Consider the following 17275-nt stretch of genomic DNA (forward strand, 5'->3'; position numbering starts at 1 on the left):
AGAATAATAAAAACCAAGAACAAAGGTGGATGACATATCCATATGCAAAACAAGAAAAGAAAAGGCTTGAAATTTTCCAAAAAATGATTCAAACATCCCAAGCTTTACTAGAACCACCGGTTGGAAAACCTGAGGATGTGATCCTTGTCCCACCTACACCAGTAATCCCACCAAACCAAGAACGAAAAGAGGTAAATTCCAATCATGAGCACATAATAAATTTGAAGGACCCGGCGTTAGAACCAAAGATAGTGTTGAATACCATGGATAAATCTTCCGAGGGATTTCATCTAGCTATACCAGAGGCTTGTAAATAAATAGATGGTCTTGACAAATTGTGGAAACAATTCAGAGAGGCCAATGAAGTGATTGAGCTAAGCAGACAAGTAAACCAGACCAATGATGGGAAAGGAGTGTCTGCTGCACCAATAGATGAAATTGAGACTAGATCTTAAATGAATCTAGAAGTGCAATCATATTGTGGAGACAAAGGATCTGTACAATCTATGGACAATCAATCCCATTCTCTAAGAACACTACCGTCCTATACGAGAGAGCATGAGGCCAACTCAGATGTTATTGCAGTCCCATCATAGAGATTGTCTTCCAACAAGGTCATCGATTCAAAAGGGTTAATAGGTATTCTATCTACCCTAGTCACCAATACAATAACATTAGCCGAGTTGCTCAAAATAAGACCAAACATGTGGACTAATGTGAGTAAGTACCTAGAGAAATTTGGCGTAAAAAATCCAATGACTCAAATCGAGGAAGGGATCAAAGAGCTTGAAATGCCTCAACTAAACACTAGCCCAGTGCCATTAAACAAGGTTAGAGAGTGTTATGAGGGAGAATATGGGAAAACCACTCTTCTTGTGGAATTCCAAGGTGTAAAAATTATGGCAACCCTTGACAGTGGAGCTGGTGTTTCCATCGCAACAAAAGAGATCTAGAAACAATGGGGAAACCAGTAGTAGTGAGGGTATTTGGATGAAACTGCAGCTTGCAGATGGACACACGAAAAGACCCCTAGGACTACTAGAAAAAGTAGTTGTTACTTCTTGTGACATTGAGTATGAGCATACCAAGTTTGCTATTGTTGAATTTGGCAAAAAGAACAACTATGACATCATTCTAGAGAGACCATTCATGCAACAATTGAAAATAATTTAGGACTGGTGATACAACCATATCTACCTTAGACACATGGAAACCACAAAAAGGATAAACTTGAAAGACCATAGCTATAGGGATGTGATGCGAACACCGGTTGAGGAGTTTGATTCCGCTACAATAGCAGGATCAAAATTTCTAGCATGGTTGGGTAAGCCTAAAGAGCTGTGGATGTGTGGAGCTTTGCAATGTGGAAGTTTAAAGTGAGAGTAATGTATTCTAGAAATGGAAATCAAAGATAATTATTATATCCCAGAACCATTTCATCAAGAATCTTTAGAGCCACTCAAATGGAAACACATATTCGCTACTTTGGAGGTGTGCGCTATTCAAGATGGTCCAACAAAAAAGTATTGTTATGAAAATGGCTTTGATGTCATTCCTTATATTGCAGTGAGTCTGATCAAGGAAAACAAAGAGAACCAGGCATCAAAAACTTTCCGAGATGAAAAGCAAGCAAAGAATTGTCACAAATCAAAAGACGAAGAAGGAGGCGAGCTCTATGACTCCGTAGAACACTTGGAGCTTCAAGGCAATGCCAACAATGGACATATGGATAACCCAGGGGTGACATAAATGACACTTTAACTAATGTATGGTTTTATGATTATCCAGATCAAAGACAAAGGAACCAATGTCACTGCTACAAGAATAAAATGTATCAAAAGTGGATTCCAAAATCCTCGGTGGTGATGTCGTCGTAACAAGCATCCTCATACATGGCTCCTATCCACAAAGAAAAGACTCATCCAATAAGAATGTGGACATGGCAATGAGCTAACAACACGCTAATCAAATGGCTAGAAAAGTCTTTCCAAAAACAACAATCCAAGAGAAAACAAACATTTACTTTACATAGCCAGCCAAACCACCAAGGAAAATTGTCAGAATTCAACCTTACTAAGGATAGTAGCAAAAGTGATGATTCTTATGATATCCCCTACCAAGAACTCATGTCATCACATCAGTAGCAGCTTATGTAACAACCATGAAAGGCCAAAAGTAAGGAACAACAAGTTAGAGCCAAAAAACTTGACAAATCTAGATACCAAAGAGCCACCTCAGCCAAAAGCAGGTATGGATCAAGAAGATGAAAGATCTCTAATGAAAAATCACATGATCCAACACCACAAGAAAAATAGTCAAAGTATGCAAGAACGGCTAAGAAAATCAAAAAGTCTCAAGCTTTTGCAAATTAGGTTTGGGTTCCAAAGAAGTTGATTGAAGTACAAAGAATTCATGAGTTTATTTGGATTCCAAAATAGCTAAAGTATCAACTCCCAATGTCTGAATCTCGTTCCCAACTATGCATACAAGGGTTGAAGCAAAGACTGCTACTGACTCACACAAAGACACGGCGGATCCCAAAGAAGTATCTTCAAACAAAAACAAAGAAGGGACAAGTATGGCTTCCCAAACGAGCATCATCAACGAAACAACAAATAATCACAAAGAAGTGGGTCCCAAAAGAAACCAATAAAACTACATCATCGCACTGTCGCTTTAATCCTTTCAATTCCTCCTACGGTTATAATACAGTTAGAAAAGAGCAAGTCGCTCACTTCACCACTGCATGCTACACAAGGCTTATGGATCAGGATATGAAGTGAAGGCATAAGAAAATCTCGAAAGAAAAATAACCAGAGACAACAAAAGAGGAAGTCCAAATATCTCTACAACCTTCAATTAAGCAAACGGCACAAGAGCTTCAAAGACCATCACATTGTTTAGAATAGGAAGCCTTGCCAGCAAATGCCAATAACCAAATTCCTTATATCCAAATCTTGCACATCATAAATTTTTTCCATGCATTGACTGTGTATGTATAATAGGGCTACATTACAAGGCCTACATTGGCACAATTTTTTATCATACATGCATATCACATACCCTTGACGATACCCTATCGTTGTTGAGGAGGACTCCAAATAGGAGCAGGTGGGAGGCATTCTAAATGCGGACCTAATATTATGAATAGTAAAGGGCAATGTTTTGTGATCTGCATTGAATTTTTGTGTTTGATTGTGATAAGTTTTTGACAAAATTCAGAGTATATGCCCTCATAATAGCGTTACACGAGGAGTACGGGGACAAAATACATATATGAGCCCCTAGGGACATGTGTATAGTGTACATAGCGTTTAGAATTCTATTCAAATGATTTCTCTTTTTGTTGAGTTTGTTTTTTGTTTTATTTAGTTATTTTTGAGATTTTCTTTTAATAATTTTCTCTTTTTATAAATTCCATAATCCAGATGAAGAACAGATTGAAGAGATTCCTGAGCAGTACAACGAAAAAAAGGTACCGAAAAGAGACAAAACTTCACGAGGTATGTCTTGAAAGCCATATGCACAAGGCTAGAATGTCAAAGGTAAGGAACGAATGTTGCATCAGTCTTCAACAACAATATGAGGCCAAAAATGATTGGGAGTGGTCATTAAACTCCGGGATGGCCTACAAGGACAAAAAAGGTTGGTGATGCGACTAAATGAAAGCACCCATCTAGTGTAAAGTTGCCTATCAGACACTTCATGCGACTACAAGGCCATATACATGAAGTAGATCTTTATACTGTAAAAATTATATCTTGTATATGACTTAATGAAGCCTAACAAACAAAAGGGACTAACAGTACTGACAAAAAAAAAAAGATTGTTGTGGAGGGTAATGACATCCCCAAGCCCATTTGCTCCTTTGAGGAGGCTTCCTTTCCTGATTATGCTTTTGGAGGTATCCTTAGAGCTGGTTATAAAGAACCAACAGCAATCCAAGCACAAGGCTGACCAATGGCTTTGAAAGGAAGGGACCTTATTAGGCTTGCAGTGATCATGTGAGGGATAACACTCTCCTACCTATTACCAGCCATTGTTCATGTCAATGCCCAGCCTGTACTATCATCAGGTGATGGCAGGTGATGGTCCGATTGTTCTCATCTTAGCACCCACTAGAGAGCTAGCATTTCAAATACAACAAGAGGCAAAAAGGTTTGGGGCTTCATTCGAAGATAAAGAGTACATGTGTTTACGGAGGTTCACCAAAAGGATCGTAGATAAGGATCTTTAAAAGGGTGCGAAGATAGTCATAGCCACACCCGATTGCTTGATTGAGTTGCTCAATGGTAGACGAGCCAACATTTGCAAGGTTACATATCCTATCATTGATGAGGTGGATCGAATGTTGGACATGGGTTTTGAACCTCAAATCAAAAAAATTATCTCCCAGATTTGGCATGATAGATAGACTTTGTATTGGAGTGCAACTTGGCCTAAAGAAATTGAAAGTTTAGTTAGACAATGTCTACATAATTCTTACAAAATTGTCATTGGTTCACAAGATCTGAAAGCCAATCATTGAATTCTACAAATTATAGAAGTTGTTTTTGAGAATGAGAAATACTCAAAATTGGTAGATTTACTAGAGCGAGTGATGGATGGAAGTAAAGTGATCGTATTTATGGAAACTTGAGGATAAGGCCCTTTTGAAGCAAGTTACTACCTTGGGTAAGTAATCGGGGTTTGTTGAGCTTTAATTAAGTCATGTATCAAGTAGAAGCAATATAATGATTAACACAACACACAAAAGCTAACAGTGGCAAATGCGACTTTGAAGAACAACATACACAAAAGGTAGACAAATGAAGACTCAAAGCCGTAAGTCATTCCTGAAGGATAAGCACTTGACATTAAGGGAGATTCTAGTAAGAAAGGGAGATTCTAGTAAGAAATTTAAAGAGGCATCCAAAAGAGAATGTACAAGCAGTGGAGCAAACAAAAGAAAAAATGACGACAAAGACTGCACTGACATTGACAATCAGGTCACGTCAAGGACGACATGAATTCGAAGGCGGGGAGTTTTGACCCATGGGTCAATAGTACAAAATAACTCAACAAAGACTTATTTTTTGAGAGTTATGAAATGATGCGGATTATGGTTATAAACATCATTTGTAATGAGAATCTATTCTAGTTGCAGAAGCCAAGGTGCAATGGCACTCCCAGATTGTAAATACAAAGCCATTTTACCCATTGAACTCTATTTTTGGTTTAACCTATGGTAGCCTTAGTATCTAAGGTACCTAGGTCATTTTGTAAAAGAGAAATTAATCATAATCAAAGTTTTAAGCTATCGTCGACTATGTGTGAGAGAGAAAGAGAGAGGGCGTGAGCTTCATACTGGTGCTACTTCTTGCTCGCTCATCACACTGGAGATTCGATTTCACCATTGTGATAGGCTCGGAGAGAGCTACACAACAATGCCAAGGATTCCTTGCAAAATGGAGCACGAGTGCTAACACATCTACGAGCTATTTGTGGTCGTAAGTGTATCAAATGATGTCTATTTTTTGTGTGCAAGTAATCGCTAGAATCGTGGCGACATAAGCTACGCATAGGTACTCATAGATTTCAATTTTGGGCACTTTCAAAATGCTTCTCTATCTTCATATGCGTTTTTTGCAGATGGGTTTGGAGTGAGGATTTTGTATGTAGAGGCTTTGGGACAGGTGTATCGTAGTGAGGGGATGGTGTTCCTTAAGTTTCATACGATTCTGGTATGGTCTGGTGAGTTTCCTTTTGCTTGTGTGTATGTGGGTAGGGTGGTGTAGTTGAGAGCAGTGAGATTCCTACTTTTTGTTTACTTGGCCTTCTAGAGTGTTGTATGTGTGGGATGGTCTCAACCCGACAAGCTAAAAGTATTGCCTATGTGCGCCTATCGTGTCATCTACGTCCTCAATTGACACCAAAGGTTGACCCCAATACAATGAAGCCATGGTGAATCTACTTCCAAACCTTTTTGGATCCACCTGGTTCAAACGGCATACCCAATACAGAGCACCTATAATCTATACAATGCACAAAAACTTGACCTAAAGCTAAAGAAAGCATCCAAAACCCATTGGTAATTGGCAACACAATTTGTCTATTGGCTTGCACACAAGAGCAATCACTCCCTTCTACTGACAACCATAAGATTCCTAACACAATCAACAATAGGGAAAATACCATGAAGAAACCATATCTCCTGCAACATTGGTAAACAAGTCCGCTTAGCATCTTCAACCCCTCTAGCTCACGGAAAATTGGAGCAGCATCGCTGAAGTATGTGCTCAGCCCAACTCTTACGAATTTGACAATGTAGCAAGAAAGTGGCTGCCAGCTCAATGTATTTTAGATGCAACAGCAATTTGTGCTTTCATGTGTGGACCTTTTGAAATGGGGTGCTTCACTGTTAAACAATGCCCACTCCTTTGTGTGTGTGGGATAAGCCAGTGGAAATGGGGAAGAGATACACCCCCAGAACACACACACAACATGCCTCTCTATAGCCCACGATACACACAACACCCCAATCCACTAGGATTCACCTTCAAAATTGACACATTCTCACCTGCACACACCCGTCTTGGTGTACCAACACGCTTACACGCTTCACAAAAATCTCCAGCCCATGACACACCCACACAACTCTTATTCCACACCGCTAATACACACCAACCTCTCTCTCTCTCTCTCTCTCTCTCTCTCTCTCTCTCTCTCTCTCTCTCTCTCTCTCTCTCTCTCTCTCTCTCTCTCTCTCTCTCTCTCTCTCTCTCTCTCTCTCTCTCTCTCTCTCTCTCTCTCTCTCTCTCTCTTTGTGTGCATACACGAACCTCGGTTCATGGTTGCACCCAACCACAGTGACACCGGAAACTCTCAGCAAAGCAAAACATAAAAGAAAGGGAAGCGGTGAACCGGCATGAAAAAGGGGGCAATGGAAAGCTTCACGATCACAAAACATGTTTACAAGAGCACCATCATGCTATGGCACAATCCTTCTGTACTTTGCCTTCTTCACTTCCAAAAGGCTCTCCAAGCCCTAGCTTCTCCAAAAGGACAACTTCAAAAATCTCTTGGCACAAAAGCTCCCCAATTTCACAAAACAATGCCTCTTATATGGAGACTTACATTTCCCCAAAAACCAAAAACAAATATGGGGTCTTCTTTTTGCCTCGTGGAGCCTGCCAGACGTTCCTTTTGACTTTTGAACTCTATTGCATGCACTTGGCCTTGCATTTTTAGCATATTTGATAGGGGCTGACAGCTTGGAAAGTCTCCTCAATCCACCCATATGTGAAGCACCTCAAGGGGCCTCTTTTGGTTGTCAGGGCATCGTGACAACCCCAAGGGAACCCACTCATCCTTAATGACAGAATTGGGCCTTGAGGCCGCGTGTGAACCACCACCGCTAGGCGTGCCATGCCAGCACCAGAATGTGCCATCAAAGGCCAAAGATAGAGTGTGCCATCAAAGCACCCAACACAACGTTATCATGTCCAAACATGTGGCCATCACGTAGAGCCAAGCACCGCCACTGACTACCTGCATGCAGCGCTCATAGGCAAGCAACCATCGCCAAGGAGCTTCTCTCTCCCTCCAACTTGCTGACAATAGAGATCTCCCACTCCCGCATAAATACCCCAAGTGTGGCCTTGTTCATTTTTCTTACGGGTTAAATGCCAGCCATGTGGAAGATCGGGAGCAGTGCACCCCTTTCAAGCCTCCAGAATCCACCAGAACATCTTTTTTTAAAAAAAATTCTTTTGTTCCCAACTTCCCATCATTGCCATCCCATGCTCAGTTTTTTGATCCTCAAGCCGCATACCACCAAAAGCCAGCAACAACCTGGGCTCCGAACCCCTTCATCCTTGCCACATTTTGGCTTCGCCAAGCACGCCAATAGAGGCCACAAAAATGGGTAGAATTCATCCGACATCTTCCTCCCGACATCTGTCCCCAACTTCACCAATCCGTAACCAAGTGTCTAATTGACAGACCATGAAATCCTAAAATCTCCAAGTTGGCACGCTTACCAATGCAAGCAAGTTGACCCATAATTGGCCCCCAAAAAACATTCAACTGGCCATAACATTCACTCTAGAGTTTCGATTGGCAAGCCGAGAATACCGGCATGCTCCACATCTCAAGCTCTTCAAAGACATCCATTGACATCATCTTTGGCCATCTGCCCTACCCATCAAGGATCTATAAAGCTTTCTAACTTTAAACTTCAATATCTTTCACACCATGGCTCCGTTTGAGGAGTCATCTGGACCAGCATCTACAAGACCTCAAACACTATATTCTCGAGCACTAACAAAGCACTCTGAACACTTGGACTTGACAATTCACTTAGCCCATTTTTTGAGCCCATCTGGCCTAAAAGACCGCATTATACATGCATTTCCATTGGCGTTTGCCTGCCCAGGCCTCACATATCTGCTTTAGCTATTTAGCTTGCACCTGTCAGCATCCATAACACTGCTTGGCACCAGTTCTAGCTCGAACTAACTTAGGTTGCACCATCATTGCCCACCCCCTAGTTGAACATTTATGTTCAACCACAAACATGTTAAATGCACCTCAAAAAATTGCAACACCAAGCTGGCAACCAAAACATTCCATCACCACAACCATATGTACAAAACCTAACACTTGCTACCTTTATTGTTTTCTCAAGCTCCTGCATTACTTGCTCTCATCCACCTGGATCAAACACCTGGCATTTAGCATGCCCATTTATTAGCAGCACCTTCCTGTAGTGTTGTACTTTAGCACATAGCCAATTACCCACATAACTTGCCCATGGCATAACTCCACCGTCACCAGCATCCATATGCAAACTTCCCACTTTGTAAAATGCATCACTGAGCATACCCTCATGCTCCCAATACATAGAATTGCTTCCACCAGACATATCTGACATTGTCTCCCAACCATATAAAGTGACATGTGAAGGGAACTACGATTGATACACATACCCCTCCACATTTCCCTCTATTGGCACAACCATATTAGCAAACCTTTGCTCTCCCAAAGGAACCTCCACCTATAGAGGTATAGACCCTCGCATCACTTATACCCTGGTCAAAGCTTTCTCAGCAAGCACATGTGTCTCTTCATCCATCTCACCCATCGGGTCATCAAACCCCCAATCATCCTTGTTTTCAATGGATTCCAGCAGACCAAAAGAACCTGTACCCAAGGCATCACTCATCCAACCATAAGCAACTGCAGTTACTCTTCCCTTTGGCTAACATCCAGCACCTCTTTCCCACCATCTTCTTCAACCTTCTCTTCTTTCATAGACACATCAATTCTCTCCTTTCTAGTTTACAACCAAAGAACATTCCACATCTACCTTGACGAGCATCGTCTCGTTAACATGGTGCCACATAGCACCCTCACCTGCGTATCTTCTTTCCCAAGATATGACACTCTTACTTGCTCTCCATTCATAGTGGCTACACCACATCTTCAAACATATAACAAGGTAGCTTTACGTTTACCTACACTGGCCACATCTTCATGCATATAACAAGGTAGCTTTACCTTTACCTACACTGGCTCTTTGGAATATGTCTCCTTGCCATAGAATGTGGACCCATCATTGAGGTTATCCTCTTTACTCATCTCCTAGAATCTAGAATTGGTACTCTCATCATCATCACCACTGGGCACTTGGCATCTGCTAACTCCTCTGTGTACATGCTTTCTTTAACAAAAGGTTCATCTTCACTGACAAGCTCCTCCACAATGGGCATAGACAACTCACAAAAAAGAAACTCCAAAGGAACATGACTGATCAAAGGCCTTCTCCTAGCAGGCTCCGCACTTTGCACACTTAGCACCATCCTCGATTAGTCCATAGAGCACCCGCCAGCTGCCACAACATGCACATAATCTGTAGGCTTTAACAAGTCTAGCTCCAACTTTCTCCTCACTTTCTTTCTCTTTAGCAAGGTAGCTCTGACAGCCTTGGCATAGCTTTTGGGCTCTTCATAATCAACCTTCTCTTGAACACCCAAGGATGCAGGCATGCTAGGAACTTCTCCAGTTTGAAACAATCCCCATTGACCACTTGGGTGGTAGCAACCAAATCCTTCCAGCTTGCTTCAAACTTATCAACAAAAGCATCAAAATTTTCACTTACTTCTTGTCACAACTATTTGATCTTTGCATTCGCTTCGGCAGTCGACACTACTTTGCAAAACCTATGTAGAAATTGCTCTCAAAAACCAACCCAACTCTGCTTATGTGCAACTTCTAGACCATTGAACCATGCCTTTGCTTAACCTTGCAGCATCAATGGCACCGTCCACACCTTCTCTTCATCACTACACATTTGCAATGAGAGCATAAACAACTCAAAATTTGCCAACCATTCGTCTGCATCTTCATCACCATTGAAAATCAGACCCAAACTCTGCCACATCTTTAATCACAAACTCAACATTGGGGAGAAATTAGTGTGCTTCTCAGTGAGGGGAATCACAAGTTGGAAAGGGGAAGGGGGTACAGACCCGAAACACACACAACATGCCTTTCTATAGCCCACGATACACACAACACCCCAATCCACTACTATTCACATTCAAAATCCACACATTCTCACCTGCACACACCCACCTCGGTGTACCAACACCCACACATGCTTCAAGGAAATCTCCAGCCCATGGCACACCCACACACCTCTTGGTCCACACCACTAACACACACCGACCCCCCCCCCCCCCCCCCCCCCCCCCGCCTCTCTCTCTCTCTCTCTTTCTCTCTCTCTCTCTCTCTCTCTCTCTCTCTCTCTCTCTCTCTCTCTCTCTCTCTCTCTCTCTCTCTCTCTCTCTCTACATACACAAACCTCAATTTGGGGTTGCACCCAACCACAGCGACACCAACAACTCTCAGCAAAGCACAAAAAAAAAAAGAAAGAGGAGCAGGGAACTGACACAAAAAAGGGGGGCAATGGCAAGCTTCGCATTCACAAAACTTGTTTACAATAGCACCATAGTGCTATGGTAGGGCACACTCCTCATGCACTTCATCTTCTTCACTTCCAAAAGCTTCTCGAATCCCTGGCTTCTCCAAAACGACAGCTTCAAAAAGCTCTTGAAAAAAAAGCTCCCCAATTTTACAAAAAAATGCCTCTTATATGGAGGCTTACATTTCCCCCAAAATGGGGTCTTCTTTTTTTCTCGTTCACACGGCCCAGAAGCTCCTTTTGACTTTTGAACTCTATTGCATGCACTTGGCCTTGCATTTTTAGCATATTTGATAGGGGGTGACAACTCAAAAAATCTCCTCAATCAACCCGCATGAATGTGAAGCACCTCAAGGGGCCTCTTTTGGCTGTCACTCGCACATGAAGCACCTCAAGGGGCCTCTTTTGGTTGTCACGGTGCCATGACAACCCCAAGGGAACCCATTCATCCTCAATAAAAGAACTGGGCCTTGAGGCCGCATGTGAACCACCACCGCTAGGTGCGTCATGTCAACACTGAAATGCACCGTCAACGGCAACAAATAGAGTGTGCCATTGACATACGCCCCACAATGTTATCAGGTCTGGCAATCTCACCATCACGTAGCACCTAGTGCTGCCACTAACCGCCAGCATTCACCGCTCAGGCAAGCAACCATTGCCAAGGAGATTCTCTCTCCCTCCAACTTGCTGACAATAAAGAGCTCCCACTCCTGGATAAATACCCCAAGTGTGGCCTTGTTCACTTTGCCTACGGGTTAAATGTCTGCCACGTGGCAGCTCAGGAGAAGTGCACCCCTTTGGAGTCTCCAAAGTCCACCAAAACAAATTTTTTTTAAACAGTTCTTTTGTTCCCAACTTCCCATCATTGCCATACCATGCTTAGTTGTTTGATGTCCAAGCCACGAGATGCCATGACAAGCTAGCAACCCGGGCTCTGAACCCCTTCATCCTTGCCACATTTTGGCTTTGCTGAGCCCTCCAATAGAGGTTGCAAAAATAGGTAGAATTCATCCGACATCTTCCTCATGGCATTTATCCCCAACTTCACTATGCAGTAACTCGGCAACCGGGCATCCAATTCACAAACCGTGAACTCCTGTCAACTCCACATGAAGTGACCTACCTTCTGGAACTCGGTCAAGACCCCAAATCTCCCATTTGGAATGCTTCCCAATGCGGGAAAGTTGGCCCATAACTAGCCCCCAGCAAACATTCAATTGGCCATAACTTTCACTCTAGAGCTCTGATTGGCAATACCAGAAGATTGGCGTGCTCCACAGCTCGAGTTCTTGAAACCCATCCACCTGACATCAACTCTGGCCATCTATCCCTATCTTCCCTACCCGGCAGGGATTTACAAAGCTTTCTAACTTTAAACTTTAATATCTCTCACACATCTCTCCAAACACTTGAACCTGCCAACTCATTTAGCTCTTTTTTTGAGCCCATCTGGCCTAAAACACCACATTATACATGAATTCCCACTATCATTTGCATGCCCAGCTCTTTAGAGTGCACATGTAAGCATCCATAGCACTGCTAGGTACCACTTCTAGCTCAAACCAACTTTGCATGCACCATTGGCATGCCACATGGTAGTGTGAGGCTCATCCCCCTCCTTATGAAGTATTTAAGCCCCCAAAACCCTAACCTTTTCCACAAGTTTTCTAATTTGATCAACCTAGTCAAAAGAACTCTAAATTAGACCCAATAAACACCACTCAAGCCCTTGTCTTGAGGTCGCATATCAACACAACTTCGGGCCCAGAAATCAACAACTATTTCATCACATGACATGCATCTCTGACCTTCAAATCCTATGAGATTTTGGATAATGAACGGGAGCAAAAGAGGCAGGTATATGGGTACAATTTTGAACCCATTTCCATTAAGAGTCAAAAAACATGTACATTTTGTGAACTTAAATTAGCGGTTGTCACTTAGCATTCCCAATTTTGGTGACTCAAAACCAATAGTGTTAACCCTCACGGACACCCTATCACCTTCGACGGACGCATATTATTTATTTGATTGAGTCATGGACCGGGCTTGTTGGTCAAATAGGTCTGTATGTGATCGTCGATGAGAGGCGGACTACTTATCTTATTTTTACAGTAGTTTTGCAACGATCGGCCATTGTGGGCGGCCCAGTGTGTGAATGGGCCAAGCTCTTATAAAAGGTCCATTTGACCTAAAAATCCTCATTCTCTGAGGTGTAAGTTAAGAAATGCTCTTGCTCCATCTCTGTCTCCCTCTCCTTCGTGTGTGTGTGTGTGTGTGTGTGTGTGTGTGTGTGTGTGTGTGTGTGTGTGTGTGTGTGTGTGTGTGTGTGTGTGTGTGTGTGTGTGTGTGTGTGTGTGCGTGCTTGAGAGAGAGAGAGAGAGAGAGAGAGAGAGAGAGAGAGAGAGAGAGTGATCGAGCATTGCAGAGGCAGTGAGGCGGTTGAGTGCGGCTTGACGGCGTCTCCTTCTTCTTCGCATCATAGGATCCTTCACAACGGAAGCATTGAGCAGTAAGTGACACACCCCTGCCCCTTTGAGCTTACTGTGCTCTTCTAGTTGTGTGTTTGTATTCTTTCAAGGCTCGCACATAGTGCATAGGCAAGTTCCCAGCTTCGACACATACGACAAAGCGTACATTTTTGGCACCATTGCCGGGGACAGCCTTGCATTAAGCTTGAGGAGCACTCAGTGCTACCTCTGGAAGCCTTTCTTCCATCTGTTTTCTACTTTTTGTTGAGTTCTGTGAGAACTGTTAAGTGGCTGCAATGGGCAGATAAGCAGGTTTTCTATTAACTATTGTTAAGTGACTGTAATGTGTAGTTTTGCATTGTACTTGTTTTTGTTAGTTTTGCAAGATCTGTATTGTGTAGGTGTTAATAGAGCTGTTAGTGAGTGTAGATAGTGAGAAGTAGAGTAGACAACGAGCAGTAGAGTTGACTATGTGTGAGTGTGCAATTCTATGTTAGACAGTTAATTAGCTATTAATTAGCTACAAGGAGGTTAGATAGAGCTCCTAGGAGCTAGTGTGTGCACGTGGGAGGTCAATATCCACGCGACCACATTATCCTCATGAAAAAAAATGAAAAAAAGTCAAAAAAATTTAAAATAAAAAAACACGCTCGAGAATATTGAGACCAAAAACAATTTTGAAAATTAAATTTAAAAAAAACTTATCCTAAAAGGAAGAGATCGAGATCATTCCCCCAAGCCCCGAGCCCGAGCGCAAGCCCAGGCCTGAGTCCTCATTCTTCTGAAATACTACTCACACTACCTTATATATAAAGACTAGGATCTCAAGTGAAGGGAGGGCATGCCTCAGCACTAAAGGGCACGGGAGCAAAGAGATGGGATCTATGGCTGAGGGTGCACGCACGAATCTCAAGGAGATTTGAGGGCTCAAAAAAATGGGGCGTGGGGTGCTCCGTGCGGGATTTGAACCCTAGTGGGTGCTGGGCAAGGCACATGGCTTATCCAACCCCCCGTGCGCATATGTTGACCATGGTGGGCAACAAACGCATGATAAGTAAACGTGGACAAGGTGTGCCCATGTCCAAGCTTACTTTTCGACGTCCTAGTTTACTTCTGGTGCATCCTACGACCATGCGTGCCTCTTCTTTTGTGCCCGGGCTTCTCAGCCATAGATCCCACCTCTTGGGCTTCATTTAATTCCCCGTGCCCTTTAGTGATGAGGGAGGGCATGTGGGACAAGTTCCTCAAGTCCTCCGTCATCCTAAAACATTTAATGCCCCGTGCCCTTTAGTGCTGAGGGAGGGCATGTGGGACAAGTTCCTCAAGTCCTCCATCATCCTAAAACTAGTCCTCTCTCCACCTAGGAAAGGACTAGTTTGGAGATTCCGAGGGTTGTATGTAACCGAATCGGGGTCCGTAAAGCATGGCCCGTCCCTCTAGCCAAGACACTCGTTTTGAGCTATCATACGCCATATTCCATGCCTTGGTTAAAAAAAGGGACCAAAAATACCAAAACATTGGGTTGTGAACACCTAAAAAACTAGGTGAGCGGCCTTCACGTTGAGGTCACATGCACCTATGCTCTGGTTGTGTGCTAGAGGACGAGCACATTGAGAGTGTCTTCGTTTATGTGGGCACTCATTATTCCTCTACCTTAGGCTCTAGGCCCTCAGCAGGAACCCAAGGGAGTACCACTCAGGACCCACATATTGCATCTAGTGACTCTTCCTCTAGCTACAACGTCATGGAGGGTTACCCGATGCCCTATCTTGATAGCTCAAGCCAAGACATGCATGCCATGGTCCCACGGTCCAGGCCGAGCATGCTTAGCCACTTGAAGGAAACCTTTAGTAGAGCCACTTGCTCTGAACATGGAGCTAACAATGCAAATGAGGGGGTGCGAAACTAAGTTTTCCATTCATGACCAACGTAGACCCCATGCTCCTGGAGAGTGTGCATGTGAATACCCCATTCATTGCACCCCTTGACTCTCCAGAGCTATACCCCTCCAAGGTTATGTTACCTAATGGTAGAAGCCTTGCCGAAGTGCAAGAGGTTGAGCGGTATATCATTGCGGCTAGGGAAAAGGAAATCGAGAGCTTACAGAAGACAGAGCAACAAAGAGAGTTAAAAGAAAAAGCCCCTATGTCAATATCCCTGCTAAGAGAGCAATTGAGTGCTTCTGAATTAGTGACCACTAAGGGTCAACCCATAGAGAGCCACATTGCATCTAGTTCAAAGGACACCCCTAACACCTCAATCCTAGATGGAGCTTTTCTAAATGAGAACTGTGAGTACAAACTGCAAACAAAAACTCTAACCGACCTATACACAGGCCACACCTATCATGTGGGTTGGTTACATGTCCTACAATCCACAACGGGTGCTACTAGTGTAGAGGATCAACAACAAAGAGTTTGTGAGGTCATCCATTAATAGGGTTATTGAGCTAGAAAGACAGAACAAGGGGATCCACATGCCTTCAATAGGTCTCATGAGATTCTTGGATACATGGAAGGCTAAACAAACAACCTTATCGCAAATGGAGACTCCTCGGTAAGTCCGATGGATCCTCCATATGTTGTTTCACCAGGGGTCTCAGTGCAATCTGAGCCCACAAGTGATAGCTTTACTTTTCCAAGTCTAGCTCATATTTCCCTTGATGACACCATGGCTACCATGCCTACCCCAATGATGGGCATGCCAATAAATATGCCATGGGACTCTTTTGTTAGTAAAGCACTGCTACATGGTAGCTCAATGCCTGCAATAGTACCTACAAGTGTGTACCAATCATATACACCTATGGGTCCTCGTACTCATGTAGCTCCTACCCCTCCCATTGTTTCAACAACCTATGCTCCACAGCCACAACATCCAAGCTCTCATTTCAATGGGACCGTACTGGCTAGCATTAGCGACATCTGCTATGCCTAGGGCCACACATATGAACTTTGGGCCACCACATGGCACAACACCATACCAAACTTGGAACCCAAGGGCTTCCTATGCGCCAAGCCCAATGCCAATTCTTACTCCACATATAGTCTCTAGATCAGCTTCACCCATGGTTCCTACTCACTTAGGTGACTTGGAAACATTTTCTCAAGCTATCGGTCAATCTATTGCTGAGAATATGCGTAACACGCCTCATAGAGAGCCTAGAAATTAGGTAGTACAAATAGCCAAGCTCACAGAAAAATTTAGTGGAGATGGGGATGTGAGAAAGCATATTGAAGTGTTTGACCAAATATGCAATTCCCTAGGAGAACACAATGACCTAAATAAGAGTAATGCTTTAAGCCTGACTTAAGTGGGAAGGTTGGGGATTGGTATAGAACCCTATGGGTAGAAGAAAAAATGATTTGCCCTACCCTTAGGAGACTGTTCTTGAAAGAATACAAACGAGAGGGAGTGCTTTGAGGTGTAGCATCTCAGCTCTAGAAAGCCCAACAAGAGGAAGGAGAGTCCATGAGAGACTTCATTAGTCACTCAAAGCATTTGAATTCTTGTTGAAATCCAAATGAGTGCTTCAATAATAACAAATTTCTTGATAGATTCATTAGGGGATTATGACACGAGGATATCTACAATGGCCTAGTCATTAGAGGTATCACCACTCGGGAAGCTGTCACCACTAATGTGATCCAATTGGAGGATAACTTAATGATTCAAGGAGAAAGAGTGTCTGTTGTGCCTAAATCTACTAGCTCGCAAGCATTGGGGCATCAACCAATGACCCTAAAGCCTATTCCTAAGGAGCCAAAGATATCAGAGATGACTTTAGCAGATCTCACCAAGGCCATTCAAGAGAATCTTAGAGACAATCATGCTC

At 43.2% G+C, this 17275-nt stretch overlaps 1 pseudogene; it reads left to right on the forward strand.

The window, feature by feature from the left end:
• Positions 1-1398: 1398 nt before the first annotated feature.
• Positions 1399-4639, forward strand: LOC147447199 (DEAD-box ATP-dependent RNA helicase 20 pseudogene; annotated as a pseudogene).
• The last annotated feature ends 12636 nt before the right edge of the window (positions 4640-17275 follow it).

Source organism: Adiantum capillus-veneris, chromosome 11, assembly GCF_014529385.1.
Source record: "Adiantum capillus-veneris isolate H3 chromosome 11, ASM1452938v2, whole genome shotgun sequence".
NCBI classification, from domain to species: domain Eukaryota; kingdom Viridiplantae; phylum Streptophyta; class Polypodiopsida; order Polypodiales; family Pteridaceae; genus Adiantum; species Adiantum capillus-veneris.